This window comes from Triticum aestivum, chromosome 4D (genome assembly GCF_018294505.1).
Source record: "Triticum aestivum cultivar Chinese Spring chromosome 4D, IWGSC CS RefSeq v2.1, whole genome shotgun sequence".
Classification (NCBI taxonomy): domain Eukaryota; kingdom Viridiplantae; phylum Streptophyta; class Magnoliopsida; order Poales; family Poaceae; genus Triticum; species Triticum aestivum.
The window spans coordinates 18,677,622-18,691,003 of NC_057805.1; positions in this window are offsets into that span (position 1 = coordinate 18,677,622).

Genomic DNA, 13,382 nt, shown 5'->3' on the forward strand with positions numbered 1-13,382 from the left:
TGAGCAGGAATTATGCTTGGGGATGCTGATACATCTCCAACGTATCTATATTTTTTGATTGTTCCATGCTGTTATATTATCATTCTTGGATGTTTTATAATCATTTGATAGTCATTTTATATCATTTTTTGGTACTAACCTATTGACATAGTGCCAATTGCTGTTTTTTGCATGTTTTTTACATCGCAGGAAATCAATACCAAACGGAGTCCAAATGCAGCGAAACTTTTTGTGGTTTTTTTGGACCAGAAGACATCCAGTGGGCTGGAGAAGCGCCTAGGGGGTGCTCCGAGGGGAGCATAACCCACCAGGGCGCGCCTGGAGGCCCAGGCACGCCCTGGTGGGTTGTGCCCACCTCGGGTGCCCCCTGGACCGCCTCTTTGCTCTATAAATACCCCAATATTCCAGAAAACCTAGGGGAGTCAACGAAAATCAATTCCAGACGTCGCAAGTTCCAAAAGCACCAGATCCAATCTAGACACCATCACGGAGGGGTGTATCATCTCCATTGGTGCCACTCCGATGATGCGTGGGTAGTTCTTTGTAGACCTACGGGTCCGTAGTTAGTAGCTAGATGGCTTCCTCTCTCTCGTTTCATTCTCAATACAATGGTCTCTTGGAGATCCATATGATGTAACTCTTTTTGCGGTGTGTTTGTTGGGATCTGATGAACTTTGAGTTTATGACTAGATCTATCTTTCTATCCATGAAAGTTATTTGAATCTTCTTTTGATATCTTATATGCATGATTGCTTATAGCCTCGTATTTCTTCTCCGGTATTTGGGTTTTGTTTGGCCAACTTGATCTATTTATCTTGCAATGGGAAGAGGTGCTCTGTGATGGGTTCAATCTTACGGTGCTTGATCCCGATGACAGAAAGGGAACCGACACGTACGTATCGTTGCCATTAAGGATAACAAGATGGGTATATTTCTACATAAATAGATCTTGTGTACATCATGTCATCGTTCTTATTACATTACTCCGTTTCTCCATGAACTTAATACACTAGATGCATGCTGGGTAGCGGTCGATGTGTGGAGTAATAGTAGTAGATGCAGGCAGGGGTCGGTCTACTAATCTTGGACGTGATGCCTATATAATGATATTTGCCTGGATATTGTCATGATTATTTGAAGTTCTATCAATTGCCTAATAGTAATTTGTTTACCCACCATTTGCTATTTTTCTAGAGAGAAGCCACTAGTGAAACCTACGGCCCCCGGGTCTCTTCTTTAATATATTTGCCGTTGCGATCTATTTTCCTTTGCTTTTATTTTCAGATCTATTAAACCAAAAATACAAAAATACCTTGCTGCGCTTTATTTTATTTGGCGTTCGATCTATCAATGTTTACAACTCTCTCACGTCCGTTTGCCAATTTCTGGCACTGTTACCCGAAAGGGATTGACAACCCCTTTAACACGTCGGGTTGCGAATATTTGTTATTTATGTGCAGGTGCTGTTTACGTAGTGTTGCTTGGTTCTCCTACTGGTTTTTAACCTTGGTCTCATCACTGAGGGAAATACCTACTGTCGTTGTGCTGCATCATCCCTTCCTCTTTGGGGAAACACCGACATAGTTCTAGCAGACATCAGTCACCTCCGCCGCCGGGGGGTGGGGTGGGGTGGGGGTGAAGGTGGACGCTTGAGGGACGCACGGCTGGGAGCGCTCCCCCGTGGCTGCTTGGGGGCACGCACCTCAGGACCCCCGGGCCCTGGGGCCACCAGGAGGGGGTTGTCACGAAGCCCCACATGGCCCTCGGGAAGCAGCCCCCCTCATCGAAGTGCGGCATCTTCTTGGCGATGTCTCCCCCGTTTGGATAATTGTACAAGGGGAGCCCTCCTGAAGGAATCGTGGTGGGCTCTCCATCAGTTAGGAGGCGGAGCACCCCGTGCAGCATGCTGGATGGGAGGGAAGGGCCCTGAAGCCTCATGCCGTTTGTGGGGCCGGCAAAGGCCCACATTGGACGAGAATGGCGCTAGAGTGGAGCGATGCGCCGCTGGACGAAATCCTTCACCACCATCGCCATTGTCACCCCCACCTTCCTCAAGTTGGCTAGCCTGGCCATGACACGCGCGAGCCGCGGGTCGACAAGTTCCACGTGCTCTCATCCAGAGCTCGGCACGACGGGGGGGCGTCGGAATTAGGAGCAAGGGGCTCTACACGGCGGCTACAATGTACACCCATTGCTTCCGGAATCCCCCCGCGTTGGGTGGAACGTGGTGTCGATACTAGAGCCCGCGGTCACGGCCATCGCTCGAAGTGACACGCACCCCAAGCGCTGCCCGTCGGTGACCTTTTTAAGGGAGAAGAAGTGGTAGAGCAGAGCGACAAATGGGGCAATGCCCACGAAGGCCTCGCACAAGAACACGAAGGTGGAGAGGAGGACAATAGACTCGGGGTCAAGATGCAGCGCGTGGATTTGGTAGTGCGTAGGCACGGCATTGAAGAAATCAGAAAACGGCGGTAGCAGGCCGGAGAAGAGGGCATGAAGATGAAGGGGGATATTGGTGGCATCCAGATTGGTTAAAGACCGGGAGGCAGGCCAGATCTTTGTCGCCTTCCACTCGTTGGAATCGGCAGAGATCGCATGCCGGACCTTGTCTAGCCCCTCGAGGTTGACCACGGTGGACCGGCCCAGCGCAGGCTCAGGCCCCACCGGGGGGTCCACCGCCGCCGGAGTCTTGCCCCTCTTCTTCTTTGGAGCCATGGCGGCAAGGTGGATTGAAGGAAGCGCGGGATTCGGCGAAGAAGGCACGAGCTTGCAGAAAGGGGAAAGGAGCGGAAGGTAAGCACGCAACGGGGCGATGATGGCTCTGTGGCGTGCGTCAGCCTCGGCAGTTGCCGAGGCGACGTGGGGGAGTGAAGGCATCTACGTCCCGTCAGGCGCCACGCGTCAAGCCTGGCCCACAGGCGGTTGGGGCCCGCGACGCTTCGCCCTTGCCCCTTGGCTTCGCCTCGAAGCCAGCCCGAGCGTGCCTCGGGCCCGAGGGTAACTGTCGGCATTCTGGCATCGGGGGTACCCGGATCTGCCTGCTTGCGGCCACGGCATGGCCCCCTCGACGGCTTGGTACGGGCCAGCTGCAAGGCTGCCAAGTCGAGACCGCCAAGACCTCTAGAGGGACGGCCTCCCCAGCTCAGAGCAACCGGTTTACCTTGCATTGCCAGCCCAGAGACCTCTATTATCGTTACTTGCTCGTTACAAATTATTGTGGCACCCCGGCTTAGAGCAACCGGTTTACCTTGCATTGCCAGCCCAGAGATCATGTCTTCCGGCAACACACAACATCTTGGTACAGAAAACAACCACTTTATTGATACTAGCGGAACATAGTTCGACCTTACATCAAGTTGCGAGGCCAAGCGGCACACACGGTGCGGCTGAACAATATGTATATTATTTAGTGAACATAAAGGGGCCTCGATCACGACAACTATGCGACAGCGGAACAACGACGAAGCGGGACTCCATAGCTCAGGGACACTGATGTGGACACAATCTAGACTCGGACAGCACTCTGATCCAACGAAACTTTCATAAAATCTGGCATGACACGCCAGGTCAGTACATTGAATGTACTTGCAAGCTCACAACAAGCATAAACATAATGACAAACAATATCATGATATTTAACCAAATTATCATCAATGCAAAATCATACTAGTTGTCGGTGTGGAATGACACCTATGGGATCACAAGAATCCCTACTACGATTGCCGGGGCGCAGGGTTGCAAGAAGAGCAGGATCAGTAGTCAGCACAAGGATTGTTTACCCAGGTTCGGGCCGCGAGGATGCGTAAAACCCTAGTTCTACTTTGGTGGGTGTATTTCAGAGAGTTCTTGAGCTCTCGAACTAGCTGTGGTGAGTGTGTGGTTCGAAAGAGCCGAATCCTTCTCCAGTATGCCATGGGCCTCCTTTTATAGGCGAAAGGGGCTGCCACAGTGGCATACAAGAGGTGGAAAGGCGTACAGTATTGCGAGCTTATCGCTCGTATTACAGGACAAGACGCATTTAATGCGCCGCTGAGGTGTCCCCTAGATTTATTGGGGACGGGGGGAGGCCCGTCCCGTCCGTCGCCGCTCCTCCTCGCTTCGACACGCGCCCTGGCCAGCGATGCGTGCGGCGCCATGTAGGCAGGCAGGCAGCTGAGGTGGCGCGGTGGTAGGGTCTTCATGAAGATCCGCAGGCAGCTAGGTGGTGCTCAATCACCTCCCTGGGAACACCGGGGATGTCGGATGCTTGCCACGCAAACACGTCGACATTCGCCCGCAGGAAGGTGACGAGCGCGCCTTCCTATTTGCTGTCGAGGGTGGAGCCTATGGTGAAGGCCCCTCCCGTGCCATCCTCCCTGACGGACACCTTCTTGGTTTGCGGCGGCTCAGCTATGGATTTGTTGCTCTTGCCGGTAGAGCTCTCTGGCACGTCCTCGACGGTAGCACAACACTCCGAGGAGGTGCGCTTGCCGGAGTGGGTGCGAGAGGTCTTGCCGGGCTTCTTCTTCCCTTCCGGGCCTTCAGCGGCAGGAGCAGGTGCCTTGACGGCAGTTGCTTCCTGGTAGAGTTGGTCAGCGCAGATCAGCGCGTCCTTCTTGTCGGAGGGGACGGAGATGATGGTCAACGGCCCGGGCATCTTCAGCATGTTGTAGGCGTAGTGTGATGCTGCAATGAACTTGGCTAGTGCCAGGCGGCTGAGGATCCCGTTGTAGGGCAAGGGGATCTCGGCCACGTCGAAGGTGATCCTCTCCGTCCTATAGTTCAACTCTCCTCCAAACGTCACGGGCAGTGTGACCGTCCCCTTCGGCTGGCTCCTCCCCGGATTGACCACTTGAAACGTGCCCGTTTCCTCGAGGTCTTCATCAGGAATTTGCAGCCTCTTGATCACGACAGGTGAGATCAAGTTCAGGCCGGCTGCTACCTCTTGAGCACTGCGTTTTTTCCCTTGAAGAGGAAAGTGTGATGCAACAAAGTAGCGTAAGTATTTCCCTCAGTTTTTGAGAACCAAGGTATCAATCCAGTAGGAGGCTACGCGCGAGTCCCTCGCACCTACACAAAACAAATAAATCCTCGCAACCAACGCGATAAGGGGTTGTCAATACCTACACGGTCACTTACGAGAGTGAGATCTGATAGATATGATAGGATAATATTTTTGGTATTTTTATGATAAAGATGCAAAGTAAAATAAAAGCAAAGTAAAAAGCAACGGAAATAACTAAGTGTTGGAGGATTAATATGATGAAGATAGACCCGGGGGCCATAGGTTTCACTAGTGGCTTCTCTCAAGAGCATAAGTATTTTACGGTGGGTGAACAAATTACTGTTGAGCAATTGACAGAATTGAGCATAGTTATGAGAATATCTAGGTATGATCATGTATATAGGCATCACATCCGAGACAAGTAGACCGACTCCTGCCTGCATCTACTACTATTACTCCACACATCGACCGCTATCCAGCATGCATCTAGAGTGTTAAGTTCATAAGAACAGAGTAACGCCTTAAGCAAGATGACATGATGTAGAGGGATAAATTCATGCAATATGATAAAAACCCCATCTTTTTATCCTCGATGGCAACAATACAATACGTGCCTTGCTGCCCCCTACTGTCACTGGGAAAGGACACCGCAAGATTGAACCCAAAGCTAAGCACTTCTCCCATTGCAAGAAAGATCAATCTAGTAGGCCAAACCAAACTGATAATTCGAAGAGACTTGCAAAGATAACCAATCATACATAAAAGAATTCAGAAGATTCAAATATTGTTCATAGATAAACTTGATCATAAACCCACAATTCATCGGTCTCAACAAACACACCGCAAAAGAAGATTACATCAAATAGATCTCCACGAGAGAGGGGGAGAACATTGTATTGAGATCCAAAAAGAGAGAAGAAGTCATCTAGCTACTAACTATGGACCCGAAGGTCTGAGATAAACTACTCACACTTCATCGGAGAGGCTATGGTGTTGACGTAGAAGCCCTCCGTGATGGATGCCTTCTCCTGCGGAGCTCCGGAATAGGCCCCATGATGAGATCTCGTGGGTACAGAAGGTTGCGGCGGTGGAATTAGGTTTTTGGCTCCGTATCTGATCGTTTGGGGGTACGTAGGTATATATAGGAGGAAGAAGTACGTCGGTGGAGCAACAGGGGGCCCACGAGGGTGGAGGGCGCGCCGTAGGGGGGTAGGCATGCCCCTTACCTCGTGGCTTCCCTGTTGGTTTCTTGACGTAGGGTCCAAGTCTCCTAGATCATGTTCGTTCCGAAAATCACGTTCCCGAAGGTTTCATTCCGTTTGGACTCCGTTTGATATTCTTTTTCTGCGAAACTCTGAAATAGGCAAAAAAAACAGCAATTCTGGGCTGGGCCTTCGGTTAATAGGTTAGTCCCAGAAATAATATAAAAGTGGATAATAAAGCCCAATAATGTCCAAAACAGAAGATAATATAGCATGGAGCAATAAAAAATCCCCAAGCTTAATTCCTGCTCGTCCTCGAGTAGGTAAATGATAAAAATAGAATTTTTGATGAGGAGTGCTACTTGGCATAATTTCAATGTAATTCTTCTTAATTGTGGTATGAATATTAAGATCCGAAAGATTCAAGACAAAAGTTCATATTGACATAAAAATAATAATACTTCAAGCATACTAACTAAGCAATTATGTCTTCTCAAAATAACATGGCCAAAGAAAGTTATCCCTACAAAATCATATAGCCTGGCTATGCTCTATCTTCACCACACAAAATATTTAAATCATGCACAACCCCGATGACAAGCCAAGCAATTGTTTCATACTTCTGACGTTCTCAAACTTTTTCAATCTTCACGCAATACATGAGCGTGAGCCATGGACATAGCACTATATGTGGAATAGAATGGTGGTTGTGGAGAAGACAAAAAGGAGGGACAAGATAGTCTCACATCAACTAGGCGTATCAACGGGCTATGGAGATGCCCATCAATAGATATCTATGTGAGTGAGTAGGGATTGCCATGCAATGGATGCACTAGAGCTATAAGTATATGAAAGCTCAACAAAAGAAACTAAGTGGGTGTGCATCCAACTCGCTTGCTCACGAAGACCTAGGGCATTTTGAGGAAGCCCATCATTGGAATATACAAGCCAAGTTCTATAATGAAAAATTCCTACTAGTATATGAAAGTGATATCATAGGAGACTCTCTATCATGAAGATTATGGTGCTACTTTGAAGCACAAGTGTGGTAAAAGGATCGTAACATTGTCCCTTCTCTCTTTTTCTCTCATCATTTTTTATTTTGGGCCTTTTCTTCTTTTTTTATGGCCTCTTTTTTTTTGTCCGGAGTCTCATCCCGACTTGTGGGGGAATCATAGTCTCCATCATCCTTTCCTCACTTGGGACAATGCTCTAAAAATGATGATCATCACACTTCTATTTTCTTACAACTCAACAATTACAACTCGATACTTAGAACAAAATATGACTCTATATGAATGCCTCCTGCGGTGTACCGGGATATGCAATGAATCAAGAGTGACATGTATGAAAGAATTATGATCGGTGGCTTTGCCACAAATACAATGTCAACTACATGATCATGCAAAGCAATATGACAATGATGGAGCGTGTCATAATAAACGGAACGGTGGTATGTTGCATGGCAATATATCTCGGAATGGCTATAGAAATGCCATGATAGGTAGGTATGGTGGCTGTTTTGAGGAAGGTATATGGTGGGTGTATGATGCCGGCGAAAAGTGCGTGGTATTAGAGAGGCTAGCAATGGTGGAAGGAAGAAAAGTGCGTATAATCCATGGACTCAACATTAGTCATAAAGAACTCATATACTTATTGCAAAAATCTACAAGTTATCAAAGCAAAGTATTACGTGCATGCTCCTAGGGGGATAGATTGGTAGGAAAAGACCATCGCTCGTCCCCGACCGCCACTCATAAGGAAGACAATCAATAAATAAATCATGCTCCGACTTCATCACATAACGGTTCACCATACGTGCATGCTACGGGAATCAAAAACTTTAACACAAGTATTTCTCAAATTCACAACTACTCAACTGGCATAACTCTAATATCACCATCTTCATATCTCAAAACAATTATCAAGCATCAAACTTCTCATAGTATTCAACACACTCATAAGAATTTTTACTATTCTTGAATACCTAGCATATTAGGATTATTTAAGAAAATTACCATGCTATTTAAGACTCTCAAAATAATCTAAGTGAAGCATGAGAGAACAATAGTTTCTATAAAACAAAATCACCACCGTGCTCTAAAATATATAAGTGAAGCACTAGAGCAAAAAGTATATAACTCAAAAGATATAAGTGAAGCACATAGAGTATTCTAATAATTTCCGAATCGTGTGTGACTCTCTCAAAAGGTGTGTACAGCAAGGATGATTGTGGTAAACTAAAAAATCAAAGACTCAAATCATACAAGACGCTCCAAGCAAAACACATATCATGTGGTGAATAAAAACATAGCTCCAAGTAAAGTTACCGATGGAAGTAGACGAAAGAGGGGATGCCTTCCGGGGCATCCCCAAGCTTTGGCTTTTTGGTGTCCTTAGATTATCTTGGGGGTGCCATGGGCATCCCCAAGGTTAGGCTCTTGTCATTCCTTGTTCCATAATCCATCAAATCTTTCACCCAAAACTTGAAAACTTCACAACACAAAACTTAGCAGAAAATCTCGTGAGCTCCGTTAGCGAAAGAAAACAAAAGACCACTTCAAGGTACTGTAATGAACTCATTATTTATTTATATTGGTGTTACCTGCTGTATTCCAACTTCTCTATGGTTTATAAACTCTTTTACTAGCCATAGATTCATCAAAATAAGCAAACAACACACGAAAAACAGAATCTGTGAAAAACAGAACAGTCTGTAGTAATCTGTAACTAACGCAAACTTCTGGAACTCCAAAAAATCAGAAAAAATAGGAAGACCTAGAAAATTTGTTTATTGATCAGCAGCAATTGGAATCAATATTTTATAACGTTCTGGTGATTTTTAACAATTATTTTCGTGAACAGAAAGTTTCTGGAAATTACAGCAAGATCAAATAACTATCATCCAAGAAGATCCTATAGGTTTAACTTGGCACAAACACTAATTAAAACATAAAAACACATCTAACAAGAGGCTAGATCTAATATTTATTCCTAAACAGAAGCAAAAAGCAAAAAAACTAAAAATAAAATTGGGTTGCCTCCCAACAAGCGCTATCGTTTAACGCCCCTAGCTAGGCATAAAAGCAAGGATAGATCTAGGTATTGCAATCTTTGGTAGGAAATTCTTCAATAAGACATCTATCACCCTTTAGAGTTTCTTACTTTTTATTAATTATCAAACTTTTAGGAATAAGATCGAAAAATTCATTTGTAGCAAATGGTTCCTTAATGATAGCAAAAAGATTGGGATGAATACTTATAGATTTAAGATCCGCAGTTTCTTTACTAGAGGATTCACCCTTATTTTTAGGAACATACATAATCTTGGAAATTTTAGTTGGAGGACTAGGAGTATTCTTTACGGAAGAAAAAGCGGTTCCCAAGTTGGTAATGATACCCTCAAGTTTATCGATTCTAGTGGAATCTTGATTTATTCTTTCATTAACTATGGGTTCCTTCTCCTTAATATTTTTCAAAGTGACTCCTACCTTAGATCCATATTGGGTAATTTGGTTGTGGATCTTTTTATCCAGATTTTCAATTAACTCTACGGTAGCAACTTTATTTTCAATAATTTCAAGTCTTTGCATTACATGCTCCAAAGTTAACATAGTTCCATTAACCAAAAGAGGTGGTGAGCCAAATAAATCTATCATAGCATTATAAGAGTCAAAAGTATGGCTACCCAAGAAATTCCCTCCGGTAACGAGATCAAGAATATACTATACCAAGGATTAGCGCCTACATAAAAATTGTGGAGAAGAATGGAAGTAGATTGCTTCCTGGCAGATCTATTTTGAGCATTGCAAATTCTATACCAAGCGTCTTTTAGATTTTCTCCCTCCCTTTGTTTAAAATTTAGAACTTCATTCTCGGGAGACAACAGAGAAGAAAGAGGACTACCCATAACGACAAGCAAACGGAAAAGAGGCGAACGAAAAAAGAGAGGGCGAATAAAACGGCAAGGGTGAAGTGGGGGAGAGGAAAACGAGAGGCAAAAGGAAAATAATGTAATGCGGGAGATAAGGTACTTGGTATGTTGACTTTTGCATAGACCTCCCCGGCAACGGCGCTAGAAATCCTTCTTGCTACATCTTGAGGACTGCCTTAGTTTTCCCTTGAAGAGGAAAGGGTGATGCAGCAAAGTAGCGTAAGTATTTCCCTCAGTTTTTGAGAACCAAGGTATCAATCCAGTAGGAGGCTACGCGCGAGTCCCTCGCACCTACACAAAACAAATAAATCCTCGCAACCAACGTGATAAGGGGTTGTCAATCCCTACACGGTCACTTACGAGAGTGAGATCTGATAGATATGATAGGATAATATTTTTGGTATTTTTATGATAAAGATGCAAAGTAAAATAAAAGCAAAGTAAAAAAGCAACGAAAATGACAAGTGTTGGAGGATTAATATGATGAAGATAGACCTGGGGGCCATAGGTTTCACTAGTGGCTTCTCTCAAGAGCATAAGTATTTTACGGTGGGTGAGCAAATTACTGTTGAGAAATTGACAGAATTGAGCATAGTTATGAGAATATCTAGGTATGATCATGTATATAGGCATCACGTCCGAGACAAGTAGACCGACTCCTGCCTGCATCTACTACTATTACTCCACACATCGACCGCTATCCAGCATGCATCTAGAGTATTAAGTTCATAAGAACAGAGTAACGCCTTAAGCAAGATGACATGATGTAGAGGGATAAATTCATGCAATATGATAAAAACCCCATCTTGTTATCCTCGATGGCAACAATACAATACGTGCCTTGCTACCCCTTCGGTCACTGGGAAAGGACACCGCAAGATTGAACCCAAAGCTAAGCACTTCTCCCATTGCAAGAAAGATCAATCTAGTAGGCCAAACTAAACTGATAATTCGAAGAGACTTGCAAAGATAACCAATCATACATAAAAGAATTCAGAAGATTCAAATATTGTTCATAGATAAACTTGATCATAAACCCACAATTCATCGGTCTCAACAAACACACCGCAAAAGAAGATTACATCGAATAGATCTCCACGAGAGAGGGGGAGAACATTGTATTGAGATCCAAAAAGAGAGAAGAAGCCATCTAGCTACTAACTATGGACCCGAAGGTCTGAGGTAAACTACTCACACTTCATCGGAGAGGCTATGGTGTTGATGTAGAAGCCCTCCGTGATGGATGCCCCCTCCGGCGGAGCTCCGAAACAGGCCCCAAGATGGGATCTCGTGGGTATAGAAGGTTGCGGCGGTGGAATTAGGTTTTTGGCTCCGTATCTGATCGTTTTGGGGTACGTAGGTATATATAGGAGGAAGAAGTACGTTGGTGGAGCAACTGGGGGCCCACGAGGGTGGAGGGCGCGCCCTAGGGGGGTAGGCGCGCCCCCTACCTCGTGGCTTCCCTGTTGGTTGCTTGACATGGGGTCCAAGTCTCTTGGATCATGTTCGTTCCGAAAATCACATTCCCGAAGGTTTCATTCCATTTGGACTCCGTTTGATATTCTTTTTCTGCGAAACTCTGAAATAGGCAAAAAACAACAATTCTGGGCTGGGCCACCGGTTAATAGGTTAGTCCCAATAATAATATAAAAGTGGATAATAAAGCCCAATAATGTCCAAAACAGAAGATCATATAGCATGGAGCAATCAAAAATTATAGATACGTTGGAGAGGTGTCACCGGCCCCGCCGTCAACCAACATCTTGTTCACCTTGAGGTTGCGTATCGTTGGTGAGACCAACAATGGCAAACACCCGACCGCGGTTGTGCTGTCAGGGTGGTCCTTGGCGTCAAAGATGAGGGGCGTGCTGGACCACTTCAGCGGCTTATGAGCGTCGAACGACGGTTCCGCTGCTGTAATCTCACGCGCCCACTGCTTGAGCTGGCGTTGAGAAGTATGCAGCAAGGCACCACCATCGACGCACATGGCCTCCGTAGCCTTCTGGAACTCTTGCTCACCGGACTCGTCATCCTCGTCGTGATCATCGTCTTCTTGTTTCTTGTCACGGCCCCGGGCAGGCCTCTCTTGCTGGTTGTCCTTGCCGGGGCGGCTTCCTTGGCCGCCACGCTTCTTGCCGGATCCCTCGGCACCGTCCTGACCTTTCTCCTTGTCCCGCCTTTCGTACTCGGCCTTTTGCTTTTTAGCAAGCAGCTCGACTTGTCGGCAGTTCTGGAGGTCGTGGCCCTTGGTGCGGGGGATCTTGTAGTACTGCTTGCCAGAGCCCCCTGGCTTGTCGGCAGCTGCTAAGGCCCGGCAAGCGGTGCACCCGGCAATCTCCATGCCGGGTCCGTCTGCCTTGACCTTTTTGGCAGCGCCGGTGTCGTCAGACCCCTCGACGGCAAGTACGGCCTTGCCCTTGCGTTTCCTGTTGCGAAGCCGGCCCTTCTTCGTTGGGGTGGCGGCATCTTCGTCGGTAGAGTCGGTTTCCGCACCGGCATCTTCGCCGGGGTACTTGCTTCCCTCTTCAGCCCGGGCGCATCTATTGGCCAGAACGTAGAGCTCAGCCACACCCTTAACCTTGGTCATCGCCAGCTCTTCGTGCATCTTGCGATTGCGCGCGTTCTGGTGGAACGCGCTGATCACAGCGGCGGGATGAACGTCAGGGATGTTGTACTGCACCCGGCTGAACCTCTGGATGTACTTGCGCAGGGTTTCCCCTTCCTTCTGGGGGATGATATGCAGATCACTGGCCTGGTCATGAGCTTGGTGGCCTCCTATGAAGGCACCAACAAACTCATGGCACAGATCCGACCAAGAAGAAATGGAATCCGCCGGCAAGTGCATCAACCAAGACATAACATTAGGCTTCAGTGCCAGCGGGAAATAGTTGGCAAGCACCTTGTCATCGCAGGCTCCAGCAGCCTGCATTGCGATGGTGTAGATGCTGAGGAACTCGGACGGATGGGTCTTGCCAGTGTACTTCTCGCCGACGTCGGGCTTGAACGTGCGGTGGGACGGCCACTGGAACTGCCGCAGCTCACGGGTGAAGGCCGGGCAGCCCACCTCATAAGGTAGGCCGCCGGAGCCCCCCGGTGCTGGGTGGTCCATAGTGAGTCCCGCCCGCTTGTCCGACTGGCGCGCGTTTCGCGCCGGCGCTCAACGGTAGTCCGAGCGTCTTCGTGAGCTCGTTCTCGAAGAACCTGGCGCTGGTCGCGGAGGGTCACAAGCGTTGTCATGACGGGCCGACGCCCGCGGCGGCTG